The 21,260-nt window shown below is 36.4% G+C and overlaps 1 pseudogene; it reads left to right on the forward strand.

Moving 5' to 3' along the window:
- Nucleotides 1-13,886: 13,886 nt before the first annotated feature.
- LOC138080359 (chromobox protein homolog 1 pseudogene) lies at nucleotides 13,887-14,444 on the forward strand (annotated as a pseudogene).
- The last annotated feature ends 6,816 nt before the right edge of the window (nucleotides 14,445-21,260 follow it).

Raw genomic sequence — 21,260 nt, forward strand, 5'->3', positions numbered from 1 at the left:
TGTATGTGTGTGTGTTAGTTGCTTAGTTGTGTCTGACTTTTTGCAACCCCATAGACCGCAGCCCACCAGGCCCCTTTGTCTGTGGGATTCTCCAGGCAAGAACACTGGAGTGGGTTGCCATTTTCTTCTCCAAGTGGAACTATAGAAAGAAACTGAAGTCGCTCAGTCGTGTCCGACTCTTTGTGACCCCATGGACTGTAGCCTGTGGGGCTTATTAATTTCATGCACTGACTCTCCATAGGTGGAAAGGACTAGTTCAACTGTAAAAGCTAGGTAATTGCTTACAAAGTAGGTTGTGGTGCTTGAATAAATGAAAAGTGCTTTAGGAATGTTTGTATGGAAACAATCGCCATTTTGATACAGTTCCTTCAAGATATTTATTTACTATGAATTCAATTTGAGGATTCTAAACTAAGAAAGCCTAGGGTATGAAGACTAAATTTACTCTAAAATGAAAACTATTTTCCCCGTAAGATCATCTGTTAAATTAAGTCTTGAAAAATAGTTCTGCTGAATATACTTCAGGGCAGGTAGTTAATAGTAGTCATATTTTGAATTTACATTTAATAATATCCCTTATTATTTGGATATTATAATTTTAATATTCTCAGGTTCTCAGAAAGAAAGTAAAGTCTCTCAGTCGTGTCCGACTTTTTGTGACCCCACGGACTGTAGCCTATCAGGTTCCTCCATCCATGGGATTTTCCAGGCAAGAATACTGGAGTGGCTTGCCATTTCCTTCTCCAAGAGATCTTCCTGACCCAGGGATTGAACCCGGGTCTCCCGCATTGTAGGCAGACACTTTACCCTCTGAGCCACCAGGGAAGCTCCAAGTACCCAGAACAAGATCATTAGTTGATTAGAGACAAAAAGGCAGGGAGAGGATAGGAATTAGTGGGATTAGAGACAACAAATGTATGTCCATTGGCAATAGTGACATTCTGATATGAAGAAAGTAGAATATATTAAAAAAATAATAACTAAATGGACATCAATCTAAGTTCATATAATATGAAGGTAAATAATTCCATATATGCAAAAAGCCCCCAAGAACATACATTTACTTAAAAAATAATATAGAAATATATAATGAATGTTGAAAACACATTCTGAGTCTTGAGCATTAATGATAGAACACCATGAGGGAAAAAAAAATAGTATGTTCAAGGAATCATTTTAAAAATAATATTTGCCCCAAGATTTCTGTGACAAAGATTCTTTATCCCAAGAAATCTGTGAAATTATAATTAAAAAGAATAAATCTAGGGAGTAAAGGAACATCAGCTCAGTTCAGTTCAGTTGCTCAGTCGTGTCCAACTCTTTGCAAACGCATGAATCGCAGCACCCCAGGCCTCCCTGTCCATCACCAACTCCCGGAGTTCACTCAGACTCACATCTATCGAGTCAGTGATGCCATCCAGCCATCTCATCCTCTGTCGTCCCTTTCTCCTCCTGCCCCCAATCCCTCCCAGCATCAGAGTCTTTTCCAATGAGTCAACTCTTCGCATGAGGTGGCCAAAGGACTGGAGTTTCAGCTTTAGCATCATTCCTTCCAAAGAACACCCAGGACTGATCTCCTTTAGAATGGACTGGTTGGATCTCCTTGCAGGCCAAGGGATACTCAAGAGTCTTCTCCAACACCACAGTTCAAAAGCATCAATTCTTTGGCGCTCAGCTTTCATCACAGTCCAACTCTCACATCCATACATGACCACAGGAAAAACCATAGCCTTGACTAGATGGACTTTTGCTGGCAAAGTAATGTCTCTGCTTTTGAATATGCTTCTAGGTTGGTCATAACTTTTCTTCCAAGGAGTAAGCATCTTTTAATTTCACAGCTGCAGTCACCATCTGCAGTGATTTTGGAGCCCCAAAAAATAAAGTCAGCCACTGTTTCCACTGTTTCTCCATCTATTTCCCATGAAGTTATGGGACCAGATGCCATGATCTTAGTTTTCTGAATGTTGAGTTTTATGCCAACTTTTTCACTCTCCTCTTTCACTTTCATCAAGAGGCTTTTTAGTTCCTCTTCACTTTCTGCCATAAGGGTGGAGTCATCTGCATAGCTGAGGTTATTGATATTTCTCCCTGCAATCCTGATTCCAGCTTGTGCTTCTTCCAGCCCAGCGTTTCTCATGATGTATTCTGGATAGAAGTTAAATAACCAGGGTGACAATATACAGCCTTGACATACTCCTTTTCCTATTTGGAACCAGTCTGTTGTTCCATGTCCAGTTCTAACTTGCTTCCTGACCTGCATATAGGTTTCTCAAGAGGCAGGTCATGTGGTCTGGTATTCCCATCTCTTTCAGAATTTTCCACAGTTTGTTTTGACCCGCACATTCAAAGGCTTTGGCATAGTCAATAAAGCAGAAATAGATGTTATTTTGGAACTCTCTTGCCTTTTCGATGATCCCGCGGATGTTGACAATTTGATCTCTGGTTCCTCTGCCTTTTCTAAAACCAGCTTGAACATCTAGAATTTCACAGTTCACGTATTGCTGAAAGCTGGCTTGGAGAATTTTGAGCATTACTCATCTTGTGTGTGAGATGAGTGCAATTGTGCAGTAGTTTGAGCATTCTTTGGCATTGCCTTTCTTTGGGATTGGAATGAAAACTGACCTTTTCCAGTCCTGTGGCCACTGCTGAGTTTTCCACATTTGCTGGCATATTGAGTGCAGCACTTTCACCACATCATCTTTCAGGATTTGAAATAGCTCACTCGGAATTCCATCACCTCCGCTAGCTTTGTTTGTAGTGATGCTTTCTAAGGCCCACTTGACATCACACAGAAGAGTCTAAGTGAATTAACTTCTCTAATAGTTTAAATATCTTACAGTGTAGGTACTAAGGACATTCTATCAGAATACTTTATTTTTAAATTCTTTCTTAGATTGATTACATTACCAGCAAAGATGCCCAAATGCCTTTGAGACAGCATAGATTGATAGACATTGGGAAGTTGGACACACTGAATATTCACTTATTCTACTCCTTGACAAAAATCACTTATCCATTTCCTATTTTTAAGAACACTCCAAAAAAGAGATGGTGACACATGCTTCCAATACTTAATATTTATACCATAAATTTTATTTCCAATTAAATTGTTCATTTGCTGCTTCTTTACTAGGCTTAACATTTTAAAACTAGTGTTTTCTAGCTTCTTCTGATGTAATCTTCTTCATTATCAACTTCAGAAAATTAAGAACTTTAAAATCCTGGAAAACTAAGATTACCAGACAACCTATTGGTATACATGTTCAGAAAAACATGAGAAAAGAAATAAAAATAGCTATTGCATATTGGAAACATTTTTCTTTAAAATCATGGAAAAAATTCAATATTCCTATATTTTTGCTAATACAAGTAGAAAAGATTTTAGGGAAATCACTCTATTTTGGCAAAAATATACTGAAATAGGCCTTTCTATAATAAGATAGAAAGGGAAATGGTGCAATATGTCTGAAGGGTGATAATAAAATCAGAATTAAAAATGTGTACATTCACTGACCTGGTAATTCTAGTTTTAGGAGAATTATCTAAGGAAAATGAATTAGGAATATTATTTATTATTTTTGACAATTCAGAGTTATTAATGAGTAAAATGTGACAATTGACAAAGAAAAGAAGGAATTAGATATATGTTGGCAGATTCTAACATAGAAATGTATCCAGTGAATAGATAAGCATCAGAAGCATCTTTGATGACAGAGCAAATGAAGACATCTAATAACAAGTGACTCCAATGCATAGAAAAATTACTAAGGGGTATTTAAAAATATAAATAAATTATATCTGAAAAATGGGGACCAGATTAGTGTTAGGTTTTCTTACTTATATTTTACATATTTTTAATTGTCCTACATAAAAATACTTGTGTAACTTTTAAAAACACTAATAAAGACATGATGGCATCATGTGGTTTAAACAGACCTAGAATACTCCATGCAGCAGTTGCAGAATGCAGACGTTTCTGACGTACACAGCAATATACTCTAGGATAGAGCATGTCATAGGGCATAAAAACAGCCTCTGCAAATTTAGGCAGGCTGAAATCATATCCAGTATCTTTTCTAACCACAGCAGAATGAAACTAGGAGTCAGGAACAGTAGGAAAGCTAGAAAATTCACAAGCATGTGGAAACTAAATTGCACACTACTGGAAAACCATGAGTCAACAAAGAAATCAAAATGAAAATCAAAAATATCTGACAAGGAAATAAAACAATTCTAGTCATGATAGCACCCAAACAATAAAATAGTTATTAATAAATTTAACTAAATAGGTGAAAGATCTGTACCTGGAAACTCTAAGAGGCTGATGAAAGAAATTGAAAAAGACAAACAAATAGAAAATGCCCATGTTCCTGGATTGAAAGAATGTTACACCATATCCATAGCCATCTACAGATTCAGTGCAGCCCCTACCAAAATTGCAATGACTTTTTCCCCACAGAAATAGAAAAAACAATCCTATAATTGGTATGGAACCACAAAAGACCCTGAATAGCCAAAGTAATTCTGTGAAAGCACAAATGTGCTGGAAGAAGCACATTTCCTGATTTAAAACTATATTTCAGTTATTGTCATCAAGGCAGTATGGTCCTGACTAAAAAAATAGACACATGGCCTATGAAAAGGAACTGAGGACCCAGCAATAAACCCTTGAATACACACTCAACTAACATTTGAAAATGAGTCAAGAATACTCAAAGGGAAAAGGATAGTCTCATCAATAGATAGTGTTCGGAAAACTGAATAATCATACACAGAATAATTCAGGTGGAGTCCGATATTGTATCACTCCCATATATTAACTCAAGTGAATTAAAGACTTAGACATAAGACCTAGAACTTTAAAACTCGAGGAAGAAAATATTGAAAAGATGCTCCTTGACATGGGTCTTGGCAAGGATACTTTGGATGTGCTACCAAAGGCACAAGCAAGAAAAGCAAAAATTACTAAGTGGGACAACATCTAACTAAAAGGCTTCAGCACAGCAAAGGAAATAATCAATAAAATAAAAAGGCAACCTGCAGAATGGGAGAAATATTTATAAATCATATACCTGATAAAAGGTTAACATCAAAAATATATTAATTATCCATACAACTCAAAGCAGTCTGATTACAAAACCAGCAGAGGGCCTGAATAGATATTCTCCAAAGACAAATGGCCAGCAGGTACACAAAATGTGCTCAGTATTGCTAATCATCAGAGAAATGCAGATCAACCGCAAGGAGATAACACCTGGAACCTGTTGAGAGTGGCTATTATCAAAAAGACAAAATAATTGTTAGTGATGCTGTGGAGAAAAGGGAACCCTTATACACTGGTTTTGGGAATGTAAATTGGTATAGCCACTGTGAAAACAGTTGAAGTTTCCTTGAAGAACTAAAAATACAGCTACCATATGATCTACCTCTCATCTTACGGACTTCCGTGGTGGCTCCGTCAGGACACAGCCTGCCTGCAATGCAGGAGACCAGGGTTCAGTCCCTAGGTCAGGAAGATCACCTAGAGAAGGAAATGACAACCCACTCCAGTATTCTTGCCCTGGAAATCCCATGGACACAGGAGCCTGGGAGGCTACAGTCCATCAGGTCACAAGAGTCAGATAGGACTTAGCGACTAAACCACCACCATATGATCTAGTGATTCCATTTCTGGTATATATCCAACAAATTGAAAGTAGGATCTAGAAGAGATCTCTGCCCCTCCATATTATCTGCAGAATTATTCCCAATAGCCAAGATTTAACCACCTAAGTGTCCATCAACTGATAAATGGATCAAAATGATGTTTCTCTCTGTCTTTCCCTCTCTCTCTCTCTCTCTCTCTCTCTCTCTCTATATATATATATATATATATATATATATATATATATATATGGAATATTATCCAGTCATAGAGAAGGAAATGGCAACCCACGTCAGTATTTTTGCCTGGGAAGTCCCATGGACAGAGAAGCCTGGCAGGCAACAGTCCATTGGCTCGTAAAGAGTCAGGTATGACTTAGTGACTAAACAACAATAAGCCATCTCTAGGGCCTCCCATGGAGAAGGCAATGGCATCCCACTCCAGTACTCTTGCCTGGAAAATCCCATGGATGGAGGAGCCTGGCAGGCTGCAGTCCATGGGGCTGCTAAAAGTTGGACATGGCTGAGTGACTTCACTTTCACTTTTAACTTTCATGCATTGGAGAAGGAAATGGCAACCCGCTCCAGTGTTCTTGCCTGGAGAATCCCAGGGACAGGGGAGCCTGCTGGGCTACTGTCCACAGGGTCGCACAGAGTTGGACACGACTGAAGTGACTTAGCAGCAGCAGGGCTTCCCCAGTGGCTCAGATGGTAAAGAATCCACCTGCAATGCAGGAGATGCCGGTTTAGTCTCTGGGTCAGGCAGATCTCCTAGAGAAGTAAATGGCAACCCACTCCAGTATTCTTGCATGAAAAAGCCCATGGCCAGAGGAGCCTGGTGGGCTACAGTCCATGGGGTCCTAAGTTGTACATAGAGACTAAACAACAAACAACAACATGAGAAATAAGGAAATCCTGTCATTTCCATACACGTATGGACCTTGAGGGCATTATGTTATATCACTTACATGTGGAGTATAAAAAAGCCAAGCTCCTAGAAACAGAAAAGAACACTGTTTTTCAAAGGCTGGGGGTTCTAGGAAGTAGGGAGATGTTGGTCAAAGGTTTCAAATGTGCAGTTATAAGATGAATAAGTTCTAGGGCTCTAATGACAACATGGAATTATAGTAAATAATACTGTACTACATATATGAAAGAGATCTTCCCTGGTGGCTCTGTCAATAAAGAACCCATCTGCAATGCAGGAGACTTGGGTTCAATCCCTGGGCTGGGAAGATTCCCTGGAGGAGGGCATGGCAACCTACTCCAGTATTCTTGCCTAGAGAATTCCCATGGAGCCTGGCAGGCTGCTGTCCATGGGGTCACAAAGAGTTGGACATGACTGAGCGACTAAACACAGCACATATGTGAAAATTGTTGAGTAGATCTTAAATTGTTTTCATCACAAACAATGCCAACTAGTGACATGACAGAGGTGTTAGCTAATGCTAGAGGTAATAATCATTTTGCAATATATAAGTATACCCAAAGAATGCACTGTATACCGTGAACTTATACAATATTATATATCAATTATATCTCAATGAAGCTGAGAAAACAAGCTAACCAACCAAGCATCCAAGAAAAAAAATAATGAAGATGAACAATAACAACATTGCTGTGTTAATTTTTGTGAGTAACTTGGTAATTTAATTTTCATTTCTATTTCTCATCTAGGATTTTAAGAATTCTTGGAGATCTTGATTAACTATAGTACACACTGAGTTGAAATGTAATTTGGTGTTTCAAATGGGAATTGATATCACCCCTTTAAGTTTTAATTTTCTTTCATGTCAATGTATCATTGAGGACATAAACCAGACTAGTGAGTTGTTAAGAAATGACAACACTTAAAACAAAATTCTCAACTTTCCTGAATACACACACATTTCCTTCTGTTGAACAGACCCAAAAACCTAAAAATTTTTGGACACTGGAAGTTTGAATTTAATGGATGTAAGATAAACAAGATATGACCTATATAAACTTTCTTGAGAAATAATTAATGACACCTTAATCTCATGAAAGTAAAGAGAGTAATTTTTAAAAGGAAGGGTTTGAATGTTGATTTGTCATCATTCAGTAAGTTGGGGAAACTTTCTTTTATTTTTTTTTTTAAATAAAGGCTGTTAACTGTGACATTGCACCACTTTTCAAATCTTTGCTGAAGTCACTGGGACTTGCAATTCCTTTATGACTTGTAGTTTCAAAGGCTACCATCAAACTCCCAGCAATATGATTCTGTGTTTAGAACTGACTACTCAGTAGGAAGTAGGAACTGGCCTATGAAGAAAGACCAATGTACTTCTACTGATGAAAGCTTATAAAAATGAATGAAATACCATTTATAAAATATTACCAACTTTGTCAGAAGAGCTTTTTTGAATTTTTCCTGAATAAAAATTTGTGTGTACAGTAATAAAATCTTGATAATCCTATTTAAAGGGTATTCATGTTCTCTGCTGTACAAACCAAATATCCACTCTATAATAGAAACCTATGTATAAGGTTTTTATATTCATATCCAGCATCATAATAATTATTCATTAATATACATCAAGCAGTTACCATTTGCTCTATTATATATTAGCCACAAAATATATTTGGCATATAATTCTAAGACTTCTGTAAGAGTTCACTGGTCTTCAAAACTCTTCCTGACTGTATTATCATTTTGCATCTCTATTAATTTTATTTCTTTCCTAAAATGTGTAATATCTAATTTCTTTAATCAATTGCCTCATATACAACAGATTCACTAGCTGATGACTTCTTTCAGAATCCTTTACATTTTGGCTTCTTTCACTTTCATATTACAAAACCACTTACGTTTATACTTTTATGTGATATTCTCTCAGAAAAATTCAGTGATCTTTTCTAACTTTTCTTCCTTTTGGATCCCTCAACATCTTTTGACACAGGCATTTAGTTTCTTCCTCTAAAACTATCTTTAACATTTTCTTGATGCATCTGAAGTTTCTGATTCCCTTCTCTTTTCATGTTCCTCATATTCTCTCTGGTTCAATCTTCTTTTCCAGGCCATTGATATTGGTAGTGCTCCAGGGTTTTATCCTAAAACATCTGCTATTCTCTTGCTACACCAACAATTTGGAAGACATTATCCAATTGAAACTTGAAAACTTCCAAATGTGTATCTTGGAACTTAACCACTGACTTTCAAAGACCATTCTTAACTCCAACTATCTTCCAGGCATATTTATTTTTATGTTTTTAAGATCCTTGAAACTCAGTGGAAACTAAACCCTTTATCTAACTTCATATATTCACCACTGAAATCTTTCTTGACTACATTCTTTTTTCCCTGTTTACTTTAGCAGTTATTCAGTATAGCTGTGCACTAGGATCATATGGGGAAGTTTTGATTTTGTAAAACGTTTTATTGCATTATAACGTACATAAAATGAATATTTACATAAGCCTTAGGAAATATCTACAAAAATGTTAACCTATAAAATCATTATCCCTTTGAAAATAGCTGATAAGCATAAAAATGCCAAAGCTTTAGTACCAGCACTGGAGATTCTGATTTATTAGATCTGAGGTGGATCCTAATATTGGTATTATTTTTCCATATATGGATATTTAATAAATGTAAAATATAAAGAAAGAAGAAATAGGCTGGATACATCTTGTTAACAGTGTTGACAACTGGAGCACCTGTGAATGAACTTAAGAGAGAATAAATTTTGAGAAAGAGGTAGGGATGGTAGTAAAACATAATTTTAGGCCAGGATGGTGTCATTTTATGCCGGGTTATATAAAACACTGCTCTCATTTATGATAGTTAAAGCATTTTAGGTATATCTTTCAAGAATGTGTTAGATTGGAATGGGGAGAAAACACATCTGTGTGCATAATGAGATCTCTTTAGGGTATTATTAAAAAGAATATTACAGTATATATATTGCCTATGTCACAGCTTATCTGAAGAATTTATACCTATCTGCAGTATGCAATTATCCAGTAGAATAGTTCACATAGTGTTTTTTTTTTAATAATAAAAAGGTTAGCATATATTTACTGTGAATCTTGATATATTTAACTATATCTACCATCTTACTCTTTCTCATTTCTCTTTTCAATGTACATTTATATTTTCTCTTCTTGTCTTCTTTTTGGCGAACTACTGCTTTCCCATTTTCCTGCTCTACTAACTTGTTAGCAATACATTCTGCTACTGTTTTTAGTGATACCTCTATAGAATAATAAGTGCATGTAATATGAATGAAAACTTTTACATTTCCTAAAGAAGCTGCAACACTCACCACACTTATATGTACTTCCCTCCTGCCTTTTTCAAACACTGTTGAATTTTGACACTGTTGTACTGTTGTATGTATGCCATGTATTTTAATTTCTAGTACATTTTAAACTCTGCAGTTGATTATTATCATTGTGTGTGTAATTATATTCATCTGTATTTAGCTGTTTTTACTCTGTTCCTGAGTTTTTATACTTCTTTCTAGGATCACTTTTCTTTTGCTTTTCATTAGAGCACTTTTCATTAAGTACTATTTCTTGTGTAGTTATACTGATGATAAATTCTTTACTTTTTTTCAGTGTAATAAGTTTTTGTCTGTATTTTTGAAGGACATTTTCACTGTATAGAGAGTCTGAGGTTGGCAGAAAATAGTACTCCATGACCTTCTAGCCTCCAGTATAAGTTGGAAAGTTAGTTGCCTGTTTTATTACTCTATTTTAAAAATGTCTCATTTTCTTGGTTACTTTTAAAGTTTCTTTTTGTCTTTGGTTTTTTTCAGCAATGCTCTATGATGTACCTAGGTATATCTTTCTTCCTATGTATGTTCATCAAAATTTTTAAAAATGTATGGGTTCATGTTTTTATCAAATTTAGAAAATTCTAAGGTACTATTTCTGCCACAATCTCTCTCCTCTGCTTTTTATCCTCTAATCATGCATATATTCAGCTTCTTTTGCTATAACTGTACACCATTTACTCTTTACTGAATTTTTAAATCTTTTCTCTCTCTGTGCCTGTTTGTATTTTTTTGACCTATATTACAGTTTAATAGGAGTTTCTTCCATACTGTCTAATCTGTTTTCAAACCCATATATTACATTCTTTATTTCAGTTTTTAGTTTTAGACTATAAATTTAATTCTATTATTTTATTATTTGTTCTGTCCTAATTAATCCATTTTATAATTTTTTAATTTCTTGTACCTGTTATTTTAACCTTTATCTGTTATGTCAATGCCTATTCCATGAATTTATTTCAGTTGACTTGTTTTTCCTCTTGATTTTGGTCAATCATTTATGACTTTAATGAGACTACATGTCATATATGTATAAAAGAATTTGTTCACATAATTTGAGGACTTGGCTGATCTTTTCTTTCAGAGATGATTAATTTTGCCTTTTCAAGGCAGTTAGAGCCAAAGTAGATAATTTTAATCCAGTCATTGGTTGTGCTGTTTCAAAGTTGGCCAAAATCAGGACTTAACTATTTCTGGCTCACTCATACTGCTATGTGGCTGTCCTTTAGGAATTTAACCTGAGAGCTCATTTTGAATGCCCTGATTAGCACAGTTTGTGCCCCAGCTCTTAAAAGCTCCTGAATGTTCTTTCCAGGTTAACAGATGCTGCTCTTGATTCACTGAATGCTCTATGGCAGTAGTTCCCAACTGGGGGAAATTTGGTCCCCCTCATTCAGGACATTTGGTGATGTCAACAGACATATTTGGTTTTCACACTATCATGGTGTTACTTGCATCCAGCTCATAGAGACTAAGGATGTTGTAAAGCTTCCTGTAATGCACAGGACAACACCCCTTAACAAATAATTATCTGATTTAATATGTCTGTAGTGCTGTGGTTAAGACACTTATCTTTTTAGAGGAAATGCAGTATTGAATGCATTACTCACATTTGGGGGCATTTCATCTTGGTAGGATCATGACCATTCAAGTCTTCCTACTTCAATACTATTAAAGACATATGTTTTATTTTGCATATTGTCCAGATTTTCCAGTTTTGGGGAAAGAGTTAGTCTTACTCAAATTAATCTGCTATGGCTGGAAGAAAAAAAAATCACAAATTTTGTTACAGTTTTGCATTTCTCCACAATTTCTTCATAAAATAGGACCAGGAGCAGAGGGGAGCATTTTGTACAAGGAATGGATGATAGATTTAATATAGAGCCAGGCATTTTAGGGTTCCTTATTATATTAAGGAATAGCTTGTGTAAGAAAGAGCCTGTGATGCTAGAGGCTGTAGTGCTGATCAAACTGAGTCTGGATACAGGATGAAGAAAATCAGCTATAATACTATAATGATCAAGAGAATGGTATTTGGTCTTAGAAAAAGTCAAGACTGAAACTAGAGAAAACTTTGGAGGCAAAATAAAGTTTTACATTCCCACAATAACATTTCTGTTTGGATGCAACTTAACAGTATTTCTGTAGTAGAGGTTTTTCTTTTTCTTTTTAATGACAAAAGTGTCTGCCTTATAAATTGGAAGTCATCCCTCAATAATAGTGGATAGTGGTTTAAAGCCCATTAGGGAGCTTCTAAGTGCTGAGACACAGACATTCAATTTATTTTTAGCTGGCACTCAAATTTAAATTTAGTTATTTTGTATTCCTTTCAAAAGAATACCGTTACAAATTAGTCTCTCAGGAATAGTACCATGATAACTTAGTATATCAGTGTCCTCATATGGATTCACTGCTCCAGGAAAGATTACATGGATTCATTGCATCAAGAAAGATTAAGTGGTTAGAGACCATTTCCACTTGTCCCATGATTTTTCTTCCAGTTCTCATGACTGCATACTGGGAGTTAAAGCCAAAGAATATAAAAGGTCCACAAGTATTGGGATACATATAAATCCAGTCTTAAATGTGGGTCTAGTAGAGATGGCAAATGTTAGAAATAGCTGATGCATCTTGAGATCCACTGATGAGACATAAAGATAAAAAAGCATGATTATTGCAGGTATGAGCACATCTAATACCCAAAGCTTTACGAAAATTGATTTATAGTGAAAAAATAAAGTTAAATACACCAAAATTATAATTGGAAAAGTTTATCCAATAAAAATTGCAATTTGAATCAGATGGAGAACACTATTTTAAACATTTACCATCTACTTAAATTTTTTATAAATAATGAAAAAATATGAGTTACTAAGTGGCTGACGGTTTAAGCAGGGTTCAATTCTTCTTTTAAATGTTCCTCCATAATCAGTAAAAGATGATAAATTTGAGAGCTAAGGTAAAACTCTATATACTATAAAATGCTTTAGTTATTCTGGTGATACAAAACAGCAATGCTTGAATTGTTTTTTCTTTAAATTATTTTAGGTTAATAGGGAAGCAGACATGGTAACCATAGGTGAGAGTGGTATTTAGAAATTTGTAATCAACTCTGAGAGAAGTCATTCAAACTCACCTGACCAAAGCAGAAAGTTTCTAAAAACTCCTGATTCAAAATAGGAAATGGAATCTGGATCTAGAGCAACCCTAAGCTTTTGTGCTGCTTATGACAAGACTGTAGCCAGTCTGGGAGGGTTTGTGCTTTTTTTCCCCCTGAAAGTCTTCTTTTAACCCTTTAATGTTCCATCTAACTTTCACTTAGTTCACTGGTTATGTGAAATTAGGTATAGGTATATTAATATAATAAATGGTATTGATGTTTTTTTGTAGGATATTTAGTGACATGAGGTAATGTTCAGGACATATTTTCAAATGAAAAATGTCACCTATCAAACAGAAAATATAGGATAGCATTATATGAGATCTATAGTGCACATGTTATGTGGATTACACTATTAACCATACATTGACTTATTAACATTGACTGACTTATTAAATGTATACTATAAATTTATCAACCCACACTTTTATAGGGAATGTTTTAGGTGACTTTTATGTTTTTATTTGTTATTTTCTTTCTAAAAATTTTAGAAAGATTAGACTTGAAAATGAGAGAATTGATTAGGAATGGGTGAGAAGCAGAACTGATGTACATCTTATTAGAAAATATGGTTTAAAATATATTTGGAGGGGAGGGCCGTTGGCAGGGGCCTGCGGTACGCCGCTTCAGTGAGGGGGCTCGACAGTGGTCACCCGGCTCGTTGCTTTTCTGGTCGCCACTCCCCCGGCCGGCCGGACAAGACCCGCCAGTAGCGCGGCACCGACTCCTCTCGGGCTTGTGGGCGCTGCGGCGTCATCCTTTATACCAGAAAGCTGGCGGGCACTATGGGGAAAACACAAAACAAGAAGAAAGTGGAGGAGGTGCTAGAAGAAGAGGAAGAAGAATATGTGGTGGAAAAAGTTCTAGACCGTCGAGTGGTAAAGGGCAAAGTGGAGTATCTCCTAAAGTGGAAGGGCTTCTCAGATGAGGATAACACATGGGAACCAGAAGAGAACCTGGATTGCCCTGATCTCATTGCTGAGTTTCTGCAGTCACAGAAAACAGCACACGAGACAGATAAATCAGAGGGAGGCAAGCGCAAAGCTGATTCTGATTCGGAAGATAAGGGGGAGGAGAGCAAACCAAAGAAGAAGAAAGAAGAGTCAGAAAAGCCACGAGGCTTTGCCAGGGGTTTGGAACCAGAGCAGATTATTGGAGCTACGGACTCCAGTGGAGAACTCATGTTCCTAATGAAATGGAAGAACTCTGATGAGGCTGATCTGGTCCCTGCCAAGGAAGCCAATGTCAAGTGCCCGCAGGTTGTCATATCCTTCTATGAGGAAAGGCTGACGTGGGATTCTTACCCCTCAGAGGATGATGACAAAAAAGATGATAAGAATTAACTTTCTTGAATACCAGCCCCTGTCACATCTGACTGTGGGTTTCAAGTGGGGAAAGAAGGAGTTTTCCTTGTCTTGACACCATGAAGGTGGCTTGAGAAGATGTCCTTTGAAGAGCCAGTATAGTTTCTGTGCCCTACAGCAGCCCAGGGCTTCAAAGCCGCTCCATGCTGTACAGTTTGCACACCCATCCCGGTGGAGGGGAAGGAGGGTCAGTGTTTCAAGGCAACCCGTTCTGAACTTTTTGAAAAAAAAAAGCAAAGGGCCTTCTATGAAGGACAAAACGTAGAATGGGATGTGGGAGAGCAAGAGACACTGTAGATCTTCAAAGAGCATCTCCACAACCGCACAGCCTTCTTCCCGATAGGGTTAACTCTGCATTTTTACAGCGCAGCATGTGTGTAGCTTTTGGCTATTACTGGTGTATTATTTGGGGTGGGTGGGGTGGGTGGGGTGGGGTGGGAAAGAAGGGAGATGGGTTAGGATCATTTTTGTTAAAATTTGGGGAAACGGTGAAACGAAGGAAAGAACAACTAATGATGATTGGGTTCAGTGTCCAGAATATTGTATCCTTTCAAAAAAGGTCATTGGCAACCTAAATGAGGACTGTGAGAGACTGTTTAAAAGCTGTGAATGCCTGAAACTTAGAAGCCAAGGTATTCCCCTGCCTGAGCTTAATGCTGTTCCCAACAAAGGAATAAAAAGCTACCAAAGCTGCCATTTGGGAGATGGAAACTGGTTGAGGAGGAAAAGTCTTGTTGGAGTGTATACACAGGCAGATCATTCTGTCTTAGAGGTGCTACTCATGAAACTGACAAGAAGACCCTTTCTTTTCCTATTGTGAAGTTACAAATATCAGCTTCTCCATCCAAGCCACTGGTGAAGTATTTAGGGAAGGGCAGAGAGTGGTATAGGAGGTAAGTGAGTAGGGAAAGACAAGGGCCGGTGCTCATAGGGTGGAAAACTCTTGGAGCCTCTGTTTTTTGAACTTTGAAACCACTGGTGGCAGGGTTCAGTCACTGACAGCACAAGTTCAAGAGTTGAATGATTTCAAAAGCCCTGGTCTCAGGAGAAGATAAATTTTCATACTGGGGCAGTGGTTCACTTTAAAACAATTTTTTTAATCCTAAGAATTAACTAAAATCCAAAACGCTGTCTTGAGTCATGAGATGCATCCGTTGTTGACATCGTCTTGATCTGCATCTAGAACTCCATTGTAATTTTTAGGCGTGTGTTAGGTTTTTGTGAAAACTTTTGTTTAAATGTAAACTTCATATCAACACTGTCAGCTTTTTGTCTTAATAAAACTATATAGATTTATAAAAAAATAAATAAAATATATTTGGAGGGAAGTTTAAAACAAAGGGATAAAAAGAATTTCATAACTTCTGTGTTTTACTTGTAATTATACATATCTCTCCTGTTTATGTAGTTGACAAAGTATAAGATAGAAACCTATATAAACTGGACCGATAATGATAACCTAAATTGAGGGTTAAAAAAAGAGCCGATTTAGTAAATATTCATCATCAAAATCTCTAGTACTGAAAGTAGCCCCTCATTCTTTTGTCAGCCTTTCCTTCACTGATGTGGTGAAAGCTCTATTTCAACTGTTATGAATTTTTTTCATAACCTTGCAGTTATGTTTACCCAAATAAAGTGAAATACTCTATATTAAGTAACATAAATGAGATTAAAAAAAATTTCTCTATATATCTGAAAGTAATTCAGATATTATGCTCAGTTTCTAAATTAAATAAGGTACTAATGGTGATGGGAAGTCTCAATAAGAGTTTAAAAAAAAAAAAAAAAAACAACCATTACTGAGCCGGGCATTGTGTTCAATGTCTGTGACACAAAGATAACTGGAGAGGTCTGGGTTTATTGAAGCTTAAGCACCTGAAGGGGTTTTATGCGTCTCACACAAATAGACATGTGGCTGTAGCCCTCTCTCAAATCACTGAAGCAACAAGTGTCCTTGCTTCTGTTTCCCGTCTGCCTGTGGGGTCTGACTCTGAACACTTCCTAGCTGTGTATGCCACTCCTCTGTTTGCATATCCAACACCAAAGACAATCAGAGCTATCAGCAGAAAAGCAGACTTTTGGAATGCCATTCTCTGCAGAGCTGCAAGTGTGAACTGTCTCCGGTGTGCACTGCTACCAATGAATGAAGCTTCTTAATATTCAATGGCTAAAGAAAAGGATCCCAGCACTCTTCTGGGGCATAGTGGTTTCAGTGTGTCAGACTTCTTTAAGCTGCTCATGACAGTTAGCTACCTGGTATGTGGAGATAGAGCCCACACAAATGCACCTTTGTCAAGCACACTTAACTGTCTGATTTAATGGAAGTGAAGCATAATGGAATTCTTGCCTGATCTTTTAGTCCTATTGCTTTTGTATAATATTTCAATTGGGAGTAGTCAATATACCAACAGGTATGTATTTTCTATTTGAATACTGAGTGCTAAATTTATATACCTTCCTATTTAATGAGAGAGGTTCCCCCACCTAATTTGTTCAGCGGGAATATTTCCCACATGCTTTCCCTTTCTGAAGAGGAAGATCTTATTGTTGGAGGAAATGGATGTTAATTAATCATGTTCTACCCAGCTTTGTCTTGTGTAGCTCAATTTTATTTGAAAAGTATAACTGGGGTTGATGTAGGGGAAGAGTGAACATGAAAAACAAAGCTTAATGTTTATGACAATATTGAATACTCAGGCAAACCATCTGAAGGTTTTAGTCTGTTTTCTGCTGGTAATGTTTTATGGTTGATTAAAGCTGTCAGAACAACATACAAATTAAAGGCAGTGGGAGGTCATTCAACAATGGAGAAGTATACGCAGCCAGCCAGCACTCAGTACTGCTGCAGAAGGCAAGAGTGCTAATAATTGTAGTCCTTACTGAAGCTTGGCATTGCTGTTGTATCTTTATATATCGATATTCAATGAATATAAGTATATATTTGGTTTAAATAATGTAAATATTATATTAGAGCCTTAATTTCGCTTTTAACTGGTAGACAAAGAATCAAGGATAAAAGGGAATTCATTCTTTCTACTGATTTCTATGTTATGAAAATTAAAATAATTTAAACATAAATGGTTATGATAAAGAGTCACCATAAAAGCAACTCCACTGAAGTTCCTACATTGTGATAAATATAATTAGTAATAAATGTATATATATTTTCTTGAAAACTAAATAAGCCTTCATTGTTTTCCATGGAATCTCTATGCAAGTTACTGTCTGCATGGAAATCCTCACAGATGAGATATGTAAAGGGCTGTCTTCTTATAGCAATTGTTCTTATAATATACAGTACCTATTACTTGAATCAGCACACTATAATATAGTAGGTGTTCAATATATGTTTGTTTGAAACTGAATAAGTATGTTAATGGTACAGAGCAATAGATTTTATATCTATAATACAAGGAGCTAGACTACCTAGACTACCTAAAGGTAAGACAGATTGCCCCCTTGGAACAGTGTCTTTTGAGAAATTTTCAGTCAGTTATAACTCAATGCCTCCATCAGATATCAAATGCATTGTGATTTAGATGACTCCAAAAGTCTCCCATTATGGAGACATTCTAAACACAAATACACATATATATACAGACAGAGTAAATTACAGACAATTTATCATATCAATTTACTTTGATTTCCCTGGCATACTTTAAGGCCCATTAGAATACATTTTCTTCATCTCTCTCTCTTAATTTTTTTTCTTTTTCTTTTTGCTTAGCAGTGCCTAAAATATCTGTGCTTACTTAATAAAATACACAGGATGTTTAGACATATGCTTACCAAAACAGTCCAATGTTTGTTTTATTTGGTATTGCTTCATCACAATTTTCAAACTCTTAAAAGAATTGACTTTTTATTACAATTTCAGGCTTAGATATGTAGAATGCAAATTAGTGTCTAAAATCTAAATAACTGGCAATTGGCTTCGCTCAAATATCTAGGCTGATTTTGCAGCCTTACACTGCTCTCACGGTCTGTTCTCTGTGCTAAGCATATGGTCTAAAACTCCTTATATTCATTGCCAGTGGCCTTATAAATATGTCCTGAGACTAGCTCTTGAACCTGCTCACTTTTGGGCTCTCTGTAGTAGACCTTTCCCCTGTAATTAAAAACTCTACTTCTCACATTATAAATTAAAAAAAAAAATCTATCAGTACACATCAACTAGTGAACTATAATTAGGAAAACCATCATTTTATCATTTCCACTGTACTAAGCAATTCAGGCAAGAATGTTCAAAGAGATGTTATGGGAAACACAATATGGCAGAGTGCCAAAATATAACACAGCAGATTACTTCTGTCTTACCAAGGAAAAATTTGGGGTTTGCAGTAGAGAGATCTGGCAGTGACCACCTTAATCATCATAGCATCCCTTACAGACATACATCTGAACTTATTCTCTGTATGATACAATAAGAAGAACATAGAAATTATTCTTACCAAAAAATAAGCTAAAAGTAATGAAACTTTTAAATACATATCCATTTAAGTAACTCCAAAGATAGAGGAATAAAGAACCATGTGTGCTGTGTGCTAAGTAGTTTCAGTTGTGCCCAACTCTTTGTGACCCAAAGGACTGTAGCCCACCAGGCTCCCCTGTCCATGGGATTCCAGGGCCTCCTCTGGGGGATCTTCCTGGCCCAGTGATCAAACTCAAGTTTTTTACATCTCTTGCATTAGCAGGTAAGTTCTTTGCCACTCTAAAGAACCACGAGGGGACAATTAATCAAATCCAGAGAATGGGACACTGTAAAAGAAAACAGCATTGCACACTTCAAAAAAGTAATGTAAGAATAAGCTCCTAATAGGAGGCCTTTCCTTGGAGAAAATAATAAAATCCGGATAACATGCCAAAATTAACAACATCGAGATTCTAGAGGCTGAATAAAGATATGAAGATTTTGGAGAGAAGTTAAAACTTGGAAAAAGATCAGTCTTTGTTGAGTTACACACTTGTGTGTAATTAAAATGCAGGTAAACCATGATTTGATGGTGTGGGGCGGTATGAGGAACTGGAGAAAAAGTTTATGGTAGTCTTAAAGTGAAAGTGATAGTCACTCAGTCATGTCGACTCTTTGTGACCCACGGACTGTAGCATGCCAGGCTCCTCTGTTCATGGGGTTCTCCAGGCAAGAATACTGGAGTGAGTTGCCATTTCCTTCTCCAGGAGATCTTCCCAACCCAGGGATTGAAGCCATGCCTCCTGCATTGCAGGCAGATTCCTTACTATCTGAGCCACTAGAGAAGTCCTATCAAATGAAATGGCTGGGAATCCTTTAAATGAACAAGCCCAAGGAGGGGAACCCCAAATTCTGTGTTTAATGACTACTAAAGATTTTTATTGCCTTCTGAATCATCTATGTGTGTGGTCTGTTCAAAGTAGTACACTTAGAGGAAAATGAATTTAACTGAGATTTGGCCTGCAGCTGAAAAGAGAGCTTGAAGTTAGAGTTTAACCAATTTAGAATATAAGAGTCTCTATAAAATTCACAATAAGCAGGGAAATTCTAAATTACTGACACAGAATAATTAGGGACATATGACTCCATGCACTTTGAGAAGTTAAGAATATATATTGTAATGTCCAGAGCAGCAAACTAAAAATAATGGACCAGATGGCTTCACAGGTGAATTTAAGCAAACATTTAGAGCAAAGTTAACACTTATCTTTCTGAAACTATTCCAAAAATTTCAGCAGAAGGAATACGTCCTAACTACTTCTATAAGACCAGCATCACCCTGGTACTAAAATCAGACATAGATACCACAAAAAAAGAATATTACATTTCAATATCACTGGTGAACATAGATGCAAATTTCTTCAACAAGATGTTAGCAAACTAAATCCAAAACTACATGGATCATACATCATGATCAAGTGGAATTTATCTCTGGGATGCAAGGGTTTTTCAATATTCACAAATCAATCAATGTGATATACCACATTAACAAACTGAATAATGAAAATCTTATCATCTCAACAGAAAAAGTCTTTTGACAAAACTCAACATCCATTTATGATAAAAACTCTTGAGAAAGTGGGCATAGAGGGAACATACCTAACCTAACAGGTCATATATGACAAGCCCATGGCTAACATCTCAGCAGTGAAAAGATGAAAGAATTTCCTCTAAGATCAGGAACAATACAAAGATGCCCACTCTCAAAATTTTATTCAACATAGTCTTAGAAGTTCTAGCCAGAGCACTCAGACAAGGAAAACAAATAAAAAGAAACAAAATTGGAAAGGAAAACGTAAAACTATCATTGTTGGCAGATGGTGTGATACTATACATAAAAAATCCTAAAGATGCCACTAGAAAACTACTAAAGCTAGTCAATAAATTCATTAGAGTTGCTGGATACAAAATTAATATGTAGAAATGTGTTGCATTTTTATACACCATTTGCCATCTACCACTGCACCAAAAAGACTATAATACCCAGGAATAAATCTATCTAAGGACGTAGAATACTTGCTTGGAAAACTACAAAACACTGATAAAAGAAACTGAGGACAACACAAAGGGATGGAAAGGTATATCATGTATTTGGATTGGAAGAATCAATATTGTTAAAATGACTATATTACCCAAGGCCATTCACAGACTAAATGCAATCCCTATCAAAATACCAATGACATTTTTCACAGGACTAGAATACTTTTAAAATTTGCATGGAAGCACAAAAGAACCTGAATAGCCAAAACAATCTTGAGAAAGAAGAACAGAGATTAAAGAATCATCTTCCTGGCCTCAGAATATAATACAAAGCTACAGTAATC

This window comes from Capricornis sumatraensis, chromosome 5 (assembly GCF_032405125.1).
Source record: "Capricornis sumatraensis isolate serow.1 chromosome 5, serow.2, whole genome shotgun sequence".
Taxonomy (NCBI): domain Eukaryota; kingdom Metazoa; phylum Chordata; class Mammalia; order Artiodactyla; family Bovidae; genus Capricornis; species Capricornis sumatraensis.